Source organism: Neodiprion virginianus, chromosome 6, assembly GCF_021901495.1.
Source record: "Neodiprion virginianus isolate iyNeoVirg1 chromosome 6, iyNeoVirg1.1, whole genome shotgun sequence".
NCBI classification, from domain to species: Eukaryota; Metazoa; Arthropoda; class Insecta; order Hymenoptera; family Diprionidae; genus Neodiprion; species Neodiprion virginianus.
The window spans coordinates 13,101,170-13,116,132 of record NC_060882.1 but is presented as its reverse complement, the minus strand read 5'-3'; the positions used below and the strand labels follow the sequence as shown (position 1 = coordinate 13,116,132).

Genomic DNA, 14,963 nt, shown 5'->3' with positions numbered 1-14,963 from the left:
AGCAACATCATTTGTAAGACCACACTAAACTGGGCAGTAAAAGATATTCGATGAATGAAATATCCATAGATTGAAAATTGACAAGAAGAAATCGTAATTAAATTACAGTTATATTATTGAAAACCTCTTTACTGTTAGTTTCGATGTTGTAAAAGTTTGGAAGTTTATTCAATACAATGGATAATCTTCTAGTTTATACAAAATTGTATTTTCAGTTCCGCGCTACAATTTTTTTATTGTCAACGTGTTGTAGACTCTTTTTTAAGTAGTGCACATCAACACTTAATCTGAATGTTTCACTTAGATGATCTAATTTGGCGTTCAGAAGTTATACACAGTGGTAAACATTCTATACAGTAAAAATCAAAAAAAGCGTAAATTTTGTAATGCTCGATATATGTATATGAGATAAAAATTTGCAAGAATACCGACATTATCTACTTTGCCCTATGGTATTAAAAAAAAAAACAAATATTAAATAGATTAAAAAAGATGAGGTTCAACCTTGGGCTGAATAAGCATGAAGATTCAGATTTGCGATTTCGGCGAATACTTATCACATAATATAAAATACACAAGGTCTGCGGGTGACAAATCAGAAACGCAGCGAATATCTTGGGCCTCGTATTTGATTGAACATATCACATTTTAGGCAAACTATTCTTATTCGAAATATTTGATATGATCAATGAAAATGTACGTGTGCCACTTGGAGAAATACCGAAATCATTCAAGACTCTATTGAGGGAAATACATGGTCCATATTGTTTGGAATAGTAAATTTGAAATCACCATCGAAGAGTCGATCCTCCGCAGAGACAAAAGACATTAGGCAACATCATATCGTCGTGTGTCACTAATCATATCAATCACAGTTCGAGTACAATGACATGAGTGATGAGGTAAACGTTCTCCCAGAAAAACACCGCGTCATCCTCCACCTAATAGTATATGCGCGGGTGTGGAACTAAAAAAGTGCAGGAAACTAAGAAAAAAATTAAGAAAAATTCTTCCACTGATTTGAAAGAATGTCACATTCACTTCCATTTACAGCTAGGTGGACACATTGTTCTTCCCTGTATCACAAATTCCGAGAGCCCTCAAATCGCAGGGTGATCTCCTGCCGATTTCGATCATTTAAGGGCGTTGACTAGATAGAAAGCGCGGGCTACTCCGCTTCCCGCGTTAACCGTGGCGAGAGAGAGAGAGTAAAGAAACAAGTGAGACGGAGCAGCCGAGCTGTCGCCGGAGTGGGGCGGGTGACGCGGCTAGCCTCCACCACCCCTCACGGGCATTCGGTTTCAAATACTTTTAAACAGCCCAGTGTATCGCGCTCGGCACGACGCAGCACCTGATGAATAATAGAAAAAAAAGTAGACTCCTTTCAGATTCCACTTGAAAAATTTACTAGTAATACAGAATTTAATAAGGAACCCGAAACTATTTTTTTTATAATTCAAAAACTTGTCATTTGTTCGCTATTTGTTGATAGCTTCCTCGACCGAGCCGCGTGGAAGGAGTTGATCGCTGTGGTGTCAAAGATAAGAATTGATGTTGTTATATATACACCTTATTTATTCATTTACTATTTACATATATATACAAGTCAGTCAATAATTTGGTTTCCAAGCGATGGAAGGGATTGCCGTGGTTCTATGGCACCGTGGTGTAGGCTGAAGTGATGATGAGCAGCGACGAATAGGTGCTGTGCTTGGTGGCGGCGTATAATGACTCTCTGGTGAGCTAGGCGGCGTTGGAGGACGGCGATTTTCTGGTTCGGTCTTTGGCAGTGACGGTTTCCACTCGATGTCAGATGGTGTTGTCTGAGTGGCTGTTGACGTGTAGGTGGGTGGTGATTCCACGAACGGAGAAACCGATGCCGGGATGCTGCGATTGTAGCTCGGAGAGGTGACCCTGGCTCGTCGGACGTCCCACAGAGATAACAGGATGCTGGGTGGCCTTGTCAGAGGCCTTGAAGAGAGGTCCACAGGTTGTAGTACCCAAGGAGCTGGGGGATTGAGGGAGCTTGCCCTTTTGGCTGGTCTGGCTGGTGCCAGGTTGAATGACTCAGTCATGCAGTGATCCAAAAACCCTGCTTGCTGTTCAGCAACTGTCGCGTACTGGTGGTGTAGCATGACGGTGGATGTCGTAATTTATGGCTCAATTTCGGCGAGACGGAAGTTGACCTGCCGATCGGTGAGATCGGTGGTCTCTTATCTCAGCCGCGGCTCCACCTCAACAGCGGGAGACCACGTGAGCTGATTGCGGGACGCGCTCGGCTGCGTGGGCGGCGCGTGTGACGTGGTGAGTGCTTTCTTCTGTGGCGCGCGACTGGAAAGCGTGAAACGCTTGTTGCGGTGCGTGAATTGTGCGGCGCGCGACCGACAAGTTGGTTTCACAAGGTTGTTGTGAACATCATTAATGAGGTAAAAATCGTCAAACATCTGAATTGTTTATAAAAATTGGGATTTTCAATAATGTTCAACATTGCAATTTTTTCTTATAAAAACTTATTCGTTCGCTTCCGAATGCACTGAAAATGATGTCTGTACGTCGAATAGAACCGGATACATGCGCGCTCCTTTTGCATCAAAATTGAATGATTGTCTTGTAACTTTCGAAAACAAACATTATTTCGGACGAACACCAAAATGCGTATCGATTCTTTGTACCTTTATTTGAAGTGAAAGAAAGTATGAATAGATTGAAAAAATACGAGGTCATTTTTTGATTTACGTGACGTAGAATTCCTTGTACGTATGTTGATATAAATATACATTCTTAATATTTCAACGAAAATTATATTCACCGGCGACCGTATTTCTCTGCAATGCGATCACGTGACTGGTAATAGTCCAATAGCCGGTATTCATAGTCAGGTTCGATTTGCAGGACTGTCTTGAGTCAGCTCAAAGCATAGCTTGATTGGCTGAGAGCTGTTCCTAATACAGTCTCGAAAATAATACGTAACTATTTATGAATACCGGCCAGACGTCGGCACAGGTCATTTCAAATTGAAAATAGCAACGAATAGCTGTTAGCAAATTCATGATATAACAACGAAAATATCATCAATCTCCCAGATCTCACCACGTGGAGGTCGCTATCAAACAGAGACCCACCTAACCCGTCCGTACCTCCCGAACATGATCGGGTTTGCATCAAACAAATTCAAAATGATAAAAAATAATATAAAATGGTTAAAGTAAAATTAAACTCGTTTCAACTTAACAAACATAATCACGAAATCTGTATGAAAAGGATCTCATAGAAATTGAATTGAAACAGTATAAGTGAAACATGACAGTAATCTTGATCGATAAAATTGATATCATAATAAGGCGTCGAGCATTGTATACGTTATATGGCTGAATAAATTCTCTAAAAAGCGCAAACTATGAAACGTAGTATGTCACGAGTGCAGGTCACAGATAGTAATGAAAAAATAGGCTACAGAATATTTACATAATATATAGGTATACACGCAGTTTGGTCAGACTACAGAAAGTATTCCTGGAATGAATAATCAGATATATAATTATAACGATATGACTAACAAATTTTTGGCACAGTAATACACATAACTAACTAAACATAGATCACAGAAATATTGCACGTAAGCTGTATACAAAGCTATTATATTCATGTACTGTAACCAATTTTTGAGGTGAGGGTAAAACGAAGAAACAAGATAATTGGTTACCCTACGGCGCAGTCACTAACCTGAATAATCAGATATACTCGTAGAGAGAGATAATAAAAGAGAAAGATATGATTGTTGGGCGCCGGATGCACATGCGTAAAAAAAAATAGATAATTAGAGAAAAAGATAAAGGTAAAGGTAATAGATAAAGGTAAGGTCAGGTTCTACGACGGTTTTGCACAGCTTGCTCAGTATAGACAAGATGATGGCAGAGGGGAGAGGTCGAATCCAATAGACAAAATAAGAAACAGGTGAAGCAGAAATAGTATCGAATATATTGATTAAGAAGCGATAAATTTTAATAACAAGCAAACAACTGCAGAGATTGAGATACACTTGAAATAGATGCGATAATTAATATTTTCAGCCAGAGAAAAGTTAAGCGAGAGATTTAACAAATAACGGAACGTTTTCCGAATAAGCGCGAGGTATGTGTAGGCTCGCGATACTATGATTCGAGGTAATAACTAACACAATTTTATAATGAATAGGCAGAACAGAAAGAGATATACGGTACCTAAATTAAGCATGGATCAAGTAAACCATAAAATAGGAGAAGCGATTATAAAACACATGTAAAATACAAAATTTGTAATAGTTATCACATTACCAGAATTATCAGAAATATGCAAAGACAGGGAATTATGAATTACAAAGTAAATTCAAGGCAACAGGTCAAGTAGAAAATTATTATAAAATATAAGTACTAACAGATAAAACGTAGTCTCTAGTTTGCGGTAAGCGCGAGAAGAAAGAAAGGTAATACGCGGTACGATAAAAGATAATTCAAGATAAGGCAAATAATATCCTAGAAGATTCATATGCAACATACGACAAACCAAAGAGACTACGGACAACTACGATCAGCGATATTAGCGAAGAAAATAATGAAAAAGATGGTATGCGATACGGCACAATACTCCAATGTCAAATGAACGACGAGTGGGACCACGCGGCGATGTAAGATCGCTCACGCGGTACACTCACTAAGATAAATCAATCAACGGTAATCAGAGAAAATATAGCGAAATAGCAATGCTCAATAACTAAGATAAGAATTGATCATTTAAGAAAACGCGCTGCTATATAGCGATATTAGACATTCAGCTATTCTAGGAGAGAACAATAACAAAATAAAGCAATAGTCACTAACAATGCGTAAGTAATAGTTAACCGGTCGCAACGTTACTTGCAATAAGAACTAGAAAGTGATAAGATAAGAAATAGTAGAGAATAAGGTACGAGCGCAGGTGGCTCACGCAGACCAACTGCAAGAGAGAGAGAGAGAGATAAAGGTAAAGGTAGGATATATTGCAAGTAATCTCGTGGCTTCGCAAAATAGAAAAGGAACCTCACTTACGTGAAAGACGATCTAACAGGTACTAGAGAATGCGATACGATAGCGGTACAACGAACTTTGGTAGCGATAACAAGAACACGTCTGCTATTACCGAAAACCGAAGGTAGAGTTAACAAGAGCACATCTGCTATTAATGAAACTGAAAGTAAAGTTAACAAAAGCATGTCTGCTATTAGCGATAACTAAACGTAGAGTGACGAGACGAGCGGTGATCCTGATCCTCGTCGAGCTGCTGTCACGTGATTCTTCCTCAAATTTGCGGTATTCTAATATAATCCCTCGCTGCTAGTTTTTCTTCTTCCGCGACGACAGGTATCGAGGCATCGGGACGTCGGAAGGTGGTCAGAGATGTTTTCCCTCAGCTGTGCGGTATCGTTGGTGAGAGGGGAGGTCGTACTGCTTATGTGTTGCGACATTGAGGTGTGCGACAATATTACGTCACCGGTCCTTTGGACTTGCGACCGACTGTACTTCACTCCTTGCTTTACTGGTACTCCCCGTTGTAGCTATTTCGTCGGCGCTGCATCCCGGCCCTCGCTCATTGAAGCCCTCATGCCGGAACGATCTGGTGGTGATGGCCCTCAACCCGGATCCCCACACTATACCCACCAGATCCACGTGGTCAGCGTATCATAGCCTATTCCACGCCGCAGTCCTTCGATAGGACGGTTCGTGAAGAGAAAACCGTCCTCCATTTGACAGACAACGACTTAGTAGGTGTTAGGGTCGGTTCAGCTCCAGGCTGATAAGTATCGTCGACGGGAGGCTTTGTTGTGTTTTTGAAGCACAGCCCTGTACGCCGCCTGACGATGCATCCGAGCGGTATAAGCATTCATTCGTGGTTCGGCTCCTGGCCGATAAGTCTTAAATAGTTGGAGGTACTATTTGTGCATCACGCACGACCCTGTTCGACAACTAGATAGGCATCCATCTGGAGTGGTTTTAGCGGTATTCGTTCGTCTGTAGTCGGTGGTGGTCGAGGTTGAGCTGGTACGTGACCCCTGTCAGGCAGTGTCCTGGTATCTTGACGCGAAGTTCTCGTAGATGGTTCTCGTAGAGCATTACAGAATTAGAAAATAGCATAAGATTAGCTTAGTAAAGAGAATTCAACTGAAGATAATTAGTCGTTCATTTTTGGAGTATTGGCCTCAGACGTGCTTTCGTTATTTTTTGCGATATTTGTACCTAGGGAAGTGCGATAGTTAAACAAAGTGACGGGGCACGAAATACCACGTCACAGTACATATGTACATATATTTATATTACAGTTTTTTGTCGTCTGTCGGTCATGAATTCACTGTTCCTTGAGGGGGTTCGCGGATTGAGAGTTGTCGGGCGCGTCTAGAATCTACGGTATCTCGGGTAACAAACAAAAGTGAAAGAAATCTGCTAATTTATTCTCCATTTTTTCGGTCCAGAATTTATTGTCACGTTTCATTTTATCAAAAATCAATCCCTTTGGCGTCCAAACTATAAAATAGCACTACTTCCTATTCTTAATGTGTAGAAGACCTTGGACCTGATACATGTAATTATGAGAAAGCTCTAACTTGGCTTTTCCAGCGATGGCTTTTGTCTCAAATATTAATTCTGTATGAGATGTAAATTTGAAAAACCGGTGATTTTGAAAAATTAACGACGGAGCCAGGAATCGAACCTGGTATCCGGAGATGCTTGACCGGAGCCTTACTCCACTAGAATTGAATAGTTGAATTTTCTCGTAACTAATGATACTGCATATCCGCATATCATTTATTAGACGGCTTTGACCGTCTTACGTGCTTCCCATCAGAAGCGTAAGATTCCAACATGTAAACATTCATCTACATACATTCTTACATCAGGTGCTCCAGAGACGAAAACTTTCTATTCATTAATTCTGTATCCCAAAAATCTATCGAGCGAGCGTGGCGAGCGAGCAAAATTTTTAAATGTTCAGGCGAAATCCCACAAAAAGTACTGATATCCCCAAAAAGCACCTCTGGTGCAAAAACCTTTCGCCAAGTATATTATTGTGACAGCCACCCAAAAAACAGTCACCTACAAAACTGTCATTAAATCAGATACTACTGCCTATAACTAATGATGACAAAAAAAAAATTGAAATCAAAATTGAAATTAAAAAAAAAAAAAAAGTTTTTATTGAAAAAAAAAAAATTGGAGATAGTGGTACATGGCGTGCCTTTTTAAAACAAGCACAAAAAAAAAGAAGTCGAGCTATAATAATGTTGTAATGGCAATATAAGCATGGGCCCGCCAAGTACCACGTACTCCAATTGTTTATATTTTTTTATCAATTTTTTTTTTTTTTTTGAATTTCAATTTTGATTTCAATTTATTTTTTTTTTTGTCATCATTGGTTATAGTATATCAAAATCATCATTAGTTTCTAAATAAATCATACTTGGCAATAGTATCTGATTTGATGACAGTTTCGTAGGTGGCATTTTTGTAGGTAATGTATGCAGGTATTATTACCCCAGAATTACGACAAGTTCATTTCTAAAATCAAAACGGGCGTATTTTAGTGGCCTAATACATACGCGCCGTATTTACTTCGAATGGGAAATTCTGCCAGATACCTTGTAATTTTACCTTGGATACTTAGGTAGTCACAATAAGTGATGAGAATATTCCTTATGATCGACAAGGTGTAAACACTAATGCAAATTGCCGAATAGTGATTTTGATCATTTAACCTGAACACGTAATAAATTGATCACATATTTTAGCGGCTCATGCAAACCGGGCTAGTACCACACGTCACAATGCATTCTAGTTTATATTTTCGTATGTATAAAAAACTTAAGAATGAATTTATACTGCTATTATGAACAGCAATATCAGCTCTTGAAAGTACCTTCTTAGATTGAAGCCCTGCGATTGTTCATACTCAAGTGATTGATTTTCGAAGTCGGAGAGAATGCGACATCAATCATATAAATAATTCGATTTACCTAATTTTTTCCTGAAATTTGCCAAAATCTTTATGCCGGGTCGTTTCTCCTTCTTCAAAGACAGGTTCCTTCTCTTTTTAGCCATCGCGGGAATAAATACTAACTCGAAATAATAAAAAACACGGTAGAAGAACACAAGCAAAAATAAAAGCGCGAAACACTATCCACTTGCCGAGCGACGAGGATTCGAAAGAGCGGAATTGTAGCGGGGGGATTTGAGTCTACTCTCCTCGCCTGTAATTTGCATAGTTGCCGGCCAACGCGGTCGTGGCGCTAGCAGCCGCCCGCCTTTTGCGCGAAAAATTTGCTGTTCTATGCTTCGTGATTTTCCTTCTCATTTCCTCATTTTTGAAGATAATTAGGTTCTCAGGGAGTCATTTTGAAGATAAAGAAAGATCTGTGTCGCCTGTTTTGCCGAATTTCTAAAACAAATTCACTGTCCGCTGTGTCTCACTTCAAAGATAACCTACTTTAAAGTACGTTTTTCGCAAATCTGAAAGCGAAATCAAAAATTTGGCAAAACAGGCGACACAGATCTATTCTTTATCTTCAAAATGACCCCCTAAGAACCTGATTTTCTTCAAAAATGAGGAAATGAGAAGGAAAATCGTGAGTCTCTGATCGCGCGCGCTTTTCGAGGCATAGGCAACGCCCTTAACTCGATTCTACGGTTCAATCTGGCAGTTTCCGGTACAATACGGTTATTTTCACGAAACAAGGCTAAAGCCGTCAACTCCTACACAATATATCTCTGAACCCCTCAAATCGCAGAGTGATTTCCGGTCGATTTCGGTTATAATTTACCTCGATTCTACGATCCAATCTTGCTATTTCCGGTACAATACGATAGTTTTGACGAAACAAGAGTGGAGCCGTTGAATCTTGCTTGACAAAGTAGTATAGATACGTGAGTTCTGGACCACAAAATGGCGGAGTACAGGCAGAGTAGCCTCAATTACCACCTCACCGACGGTCGGTATGTTACCCATAAGCCTTACCTGATATAGTGTTACCGACGGTAGCGTAATCACAGATGCCGTCGCCTGTATTTTAGTTCGATTTGACCGACAGACAGTTTGACAATGAGATTTTTGTGTTGTCTGATAAGCAACCATTTTAAATTTTTTGCTTCCGGATAAGCAGACATTGTATCGACGGAATTGTTACCGATAAGAGCATTGACATAGATGGCGCCACCAGTCGCTGTTCGACCGATTGGCTCCATTGTGCGCCGAATATCCACCGCAAGATGGTGTTACCTCTGACCTTACCGGCAGTTGGTGTTACTGGGCAGAAGTGCTGCTGCAGGTTTGTCGCATGTGGTGCCACTCCATTATGGATCAATCGATGTTCTATCGCTCGACTCTGCGTTGTTTCCAATGTTCGCCGCAATATGGCTACTTTCTATCATGTGGTTGGGTGAAATATAACGTTTCAAAAGATAACTGTTGAATATTTTGAATAAATGTTTTTTATTCATCAGCAAGTACATTCTGTCTTCAGTTTATACGTGATAATGGTAATGGATCAGCTTATTTCAAATCAAGCAAATAACCATACATATATTTTCTTCATTGGCGCAATGATAATTGAACATCTCATTCCAAAAGTGACTAACACAAATTTCTTTACCGTGCCACTAATCGGGCTGTACTCAACAATTCGATCGTGCAAGATCTTGCAATAGGCTGCAGTGTTTGCGGAAAATTTCACGCTTGCTGCAAATTCCAATCGAGTATCCGCCGGTCCAGTTTTCAACAACTTGCTTTATAAATTCACGCTCCGATAGCAAAAGTTCAGCTTCTTTGTTGAGATGGGCAGTTCGAAACCGGATGTACATGTCATAGAGAATGGTGTACTGATTATTGGATGTATCAAGATTCGAATTTCCGTAGGGATAACACTGCAAGTTGAGGAAGAGTTCCTTCATGACGCTGCTGATACCAACATTTTTATTCCAATTAATCTCCACACCGTTCAACTCGTAGCAAACTTCGTCAAACAAATGACAAACAGCCATATTGATCAATTTCGCAGTCGCCACCGCAGTCACACCATCACCCTTTGTAATTTTTCCGTGAATGTGAGGAGAGCTTTTACTAGGCAGTAGACACAAGTCTTGATGTGAAACAACAATATGGATGCTATCGTTATTCTGGAAGGTGAATAATGCAAATGGCTGATGAGCATAAATCTCAGAATGCGCCATCGATTCGTCAAATGCCCCTGGATTCTGTATTCTTATTATTTCTTCCATGATAACACGGACACAATGCAGCAAACACGAATTCGTATTTTCCAAAATTTCCACGTAATAGAAGACCTAGACTCCGGAGAAACCAAACGTTCAAAGGTGTCAGCCCTGTTGGAGAGGTAAGCTTTACCAGAGGTGCTGGACAACTGATGATTTTTGACCATACCTTCTCGCTTTCATAACTGTTGTCCGACTTTTGCGTCCCAAACATGATTCCGATTACTTAAGAGATTTTACGTTTAAGCGCACAGTTATCGTTTCTCCATGAAAATTAATTTACTCGTCGTCTTGATAGACTATTCTCAGCTGTAAATGGTGTAGTGACTGTGTGGTGATTGATAGATTAATGACGTTAGCAGGCACTTTAACACTCTTATATCCTGATGGAACGGTAGGGAAAAATTCATGAATCGTGTGAGCTCGACGCTCGTTTATGTACGCTCCTGTGGTGATGTTACACTCAACGCGTAAAGTATTCACCTTTAGTATGGCCACCGGTAATTCTGATTTATAAGTGATGTCTCGTGCGAGCTCAGCCATTTTAAATCCCGATAATAGACCGATGAAATCCTTGGGTTTGAAGAGTACTTCTTGATTGCATGTGACTTCACTGTTCTGCTCGTTGTCGTTTGCTTTCAGACTTAAATTTATGTCAGAGATAGCTTTTCGTGGGTATCGTGATGACTTCTCTGTTGTTTTTCGCTCGGTCCAGGTAAAATTTATTACATTACTCATGATAATTAGGTATTGAATTGAATGTCAGGAACTTGACGAGTCCTAGAACATAGTTTTTCTCTGATGATAACTGAATTGGGGTAGAATATTGAGCATCCAGCACGGATGATGTGCCCGGCGGTGTCAACGTCAACGATTCTGACATGACTGATACTTGCTCATGTGGCACTCGTCTTTTTATAGCTATCTGCTGTAAAAATTAAGGCATAAGTGGCCACAAATCACAGTATCATATTCCTGATACCACTTATGATTGTATTTCACGCTACCAACACCGAGATACTTCATCAAATCCTTAGGCGGTTTCAAATCACTGTAACTATCGAAATACACAACGTGATCGCCATTTTCTTTGTACGCAACCCAATGTTACGTCCTCCAGACTTCTTATTCCTTTCCCACACTCTTATTTACCTTACGCTCTGTAGTCTACTCTTATCGTCCGCGAGTCAGCAGATTCTTCTGTAACTCGCGGCTAGCTTGCCTTCTACATCCCGCTGAACTAGGCGGATCCATCCTAGCGCTCAAGCAAGACACCTATCCTTCTAAACCAAGACCATCTCTTTTTCCTTCGACCGACTCCGTTGCTTTGTCTACTAATAAACAATCGTATACTGGAAATCGTTGACCTTCCCTTAATATCAATCGCTTTCTATCCCATTCACTTCTGCACTGGGAGTAGTAGCACGCGAGTGCATAGTCGACGTGAACGGACCCTACAATAGCCAAATAAAACCTTGGCTGGGCGTGGAGTAAGCTCCGATTACCGCTCATCGGAGCCTACGCAATCTACCCCGTAACATCAATATGTTCCTGGACCGTTTTTATCATTAACCCTTTTGGCCCGATTGGTGACTGTAGTCACCCAACGCCCGACGCTCGCCTGTCCGAGCGGTGACCATAGTCACTGAACGCCCGACGCTCGCTCTGTACGAGCGGTGACCATGGTAACCTAACATTTGACGCTTGTTATGTACGAACGGTGACCATGGTAACCCAACATTATGTTATAATTTTTTAAGCGTTGTTCTTACGAGCGACTGCACTCGCTCTGCGTAAGATAGCGTGGTATTGTGCGTCTGACGGGCGCTTGCAGTTGTTCCGCAAGTACGGACGCCTGCCGCGACTGCTCGGTCAGCGGGGACGACGCGACGTAGAATGCGTCCGTACCGAAAGGGTTAAGATTATTAATTGCAGATTCTTGGATTTTTGATCGTGATTTCGGTCGATCATTCCGCATGAAAACGCCATGAAAATGTGAAATTGTCATATTTAAAGCTCGGTGTGGTAGCTTTGTTAGTTTTTCACCGGTTGTGAATACAGACTCATGCCGCTGCGGTAGGGGCTCAGATATAATCCCTTGCCAAGCGCAATCGCCTTTATTGTTGCATTGTGCCGTTTGATTCGTTCAAACCATGTTTGTTGACGCTAGCTTTGTTGACCGTTTTAGCTGTACCCGCAGCACCACCCGCTGGATCCCCAGTAGCGCTTAGACCGGCCAGAATTGGAATGAGGAGTGGTAGGATGCTGGCAATTCTAACGCACAGGTATGAAGCGAGGCACACAAACATTCTTCCCAATCACCCGCACCCGCTAATGCCGACTCTACAACTCTATGACCTGGTCGTATGGTGACCTGTGCAGCTCTAATAATAGATTTGAGATTCACTGTCCTCTTCCACTCTTCACTCTTGCCACCTGTTATGGTTTTCTTCTTCTCAGCCGCTCCAAATTTCGACTGCTTCACAGCTACACCCGTTCCGATCCTAGATTTAGCTTTCATGGTATTGGTGACTCTCCAGGCTACCGCCTTGTTACCCACACTAGCGTTCTTGGCCAAGTCACGATTTCACGATTTCTCAGCGAGCACTCTGTCAGCAGGATTTTTTGCTGCCATATCTTGATTCTTTGCATATGCAATGTCGTGATCTTTACATTCAGCATCCAGTGGATTGATTCCCAGATCGCCACGAGCCAACCTCCTGGTCTATTTCGTTACGGGTCCGCCATACTGATACCATGGCACGTGCAATTCAATCTAGAGATGATTAATTATTTTATTCAACTAACCTCCACCGCGTCTCTTACGTGCGCACGTCTTCATAATCGAGCAGCCATTAACGAGAGTTCCATAAAAGAATGAATTTATATGCTGTAATTTTAGTTATTGTTGACATGATAACCAAGCACCATGAGATTTTAAGATCAGCCTGATGAACCGCCTGTCGCGAATTTTGACGAAATGGTTCCGCGTAAAAAGAGGAAGATAAAAAAACGTCATCGAAAATTGCTGCCAAATACCATGAGAGCAATTTTTTGCGAACCATTCAATTACGGTAAAATTAATGCTCTCCTCTTACTCATCACTCACAGTAACGGATAGCGATTCCAAAATATCTATGTTTATTCGAAATCTCTTATCCAGCTAAAGTATCAATTTTTGCAAAAGTTACTAGAACCCGTATAGGGCGCGGGTTATTTCTCGTTTGGAGAGAACAAGGAGGTTGTGAAAACGGAAGATGCATCAGCATCAGCAGCAGCATATTAAACAAAAAATTGAAACGGAACCAACGGATGTTACAATGAAAAAAGAAGAAGAAAAAGATGACGAGAGTACTTGGGATGACGATGAGGATAATGGGAATATGTACGAGGGGAATTTCATGGATGCAAATGATAAAACACTGAAATTTAGTGAAACTTCCACTACAAGCACACCGGTGAAAAAAACAACTGATGCCGTGGCACGATATTTGAAAATGTTCAGCACAAGCAAAATGATTGATTTGGATACCAATATGGCGTTCGAAAGTTGACTAACGATATGATGATTGGTAATTCACGAATCAATTTCATCGATAATTTGATCAACGTCGGGAATAAAAGTAATGAGAGAGCGCCGGGATTACTTTAATTATTGTTTCAAAAATCCCTCGATGCATCGTACATGAATGACGCAGACAAGAATGATTACATAAAAATTGTAACGATGACAAATTCGCACCGGAAACGTTACCAAGCCTATGAAAGTCTTTGCGACGGTTCAGAAAGTGCAAAGTATAAAAATTTCACTGCACAACACGTCGGCTCGCGGAAAAAATCAGGTAAAGGCTTACCCGACTGTAATATTGCGCGACAGTAGAGGCAAGAAGTTGATTACGTATACTGGGATCATCCAAATGAAATTGTAGATCGTTTCCGACTACTCATGGTGTCGCAAGCTGCAGGTAATACCAGCCATTCCAGCGAAATATTCGCTATCATAAAAGAGTTGCGGGAAGCTTGAATCGTTTATTAATGGCAGATTAATATAGAATCATCATTTGTTTAGTGACCGTCTAGTGATGAGCATGGACTCATTTGGGCGATATTCGGAGTGTGGTGGAGGTAAAAAATTTATTCGCGGACCTTCACGCGTTGGATTCAAAATAAACCCCGACAATCAGTATGATCTAGACGGTAAACGATTGTGTAACATAGCTGACACATAACAGCCCAATGATGCTGCTTCCCTCAAAGTTCTCAATAGTTTGGACGAAAAATATCACGAAAGAGTAACGCAAATCAGTGAGACCCTCAAACAGGTGAGCGAGCATAACAAGAATAATCGCAATCAGGCATTTAAGTTATTTGAGCCCACTTGGAAGCTTTATATTAAAGTGACGGCATTGGAACAAACCAGGAAAGAATCAGTTCCGTTTGAAGAGCAGAAGCGCATGAATTAAAGTTTGAAAAATTAGGTAGCACAGAGCGAGTGAAACAATGAAGACCACAATAGCGGATGAACTTCACCGACCCGCTCGGCGTAATTATTCGCGTCGGTTCGTAGATCTACGTGGACTGGATGATATCTGGCCAGCTGATCTCGTTGACATGACGGCATACAGTTTGTACAACAAGGGGTACAAATACCTGCTCTAAATCATCGATATATTTTCCAAGTACGCGTGAGTG

The 14,963-nt window shown here is 41.0% G+C and overlaps 1 protein-coding gene across 4 annotated transcripts in view; it reads right to left on the bottom strand.

Moving 5' to 3' along the window:
* LOC124307480 (dipeptidase 1-like) overlaps positions 1 to 14,963 on the bottom strand; it is a 1,861,010-nt gene that overhangs the window by 710,698 nt on the left and 1,135,349 nt on the right. The window lies entirely within an intron of this gene.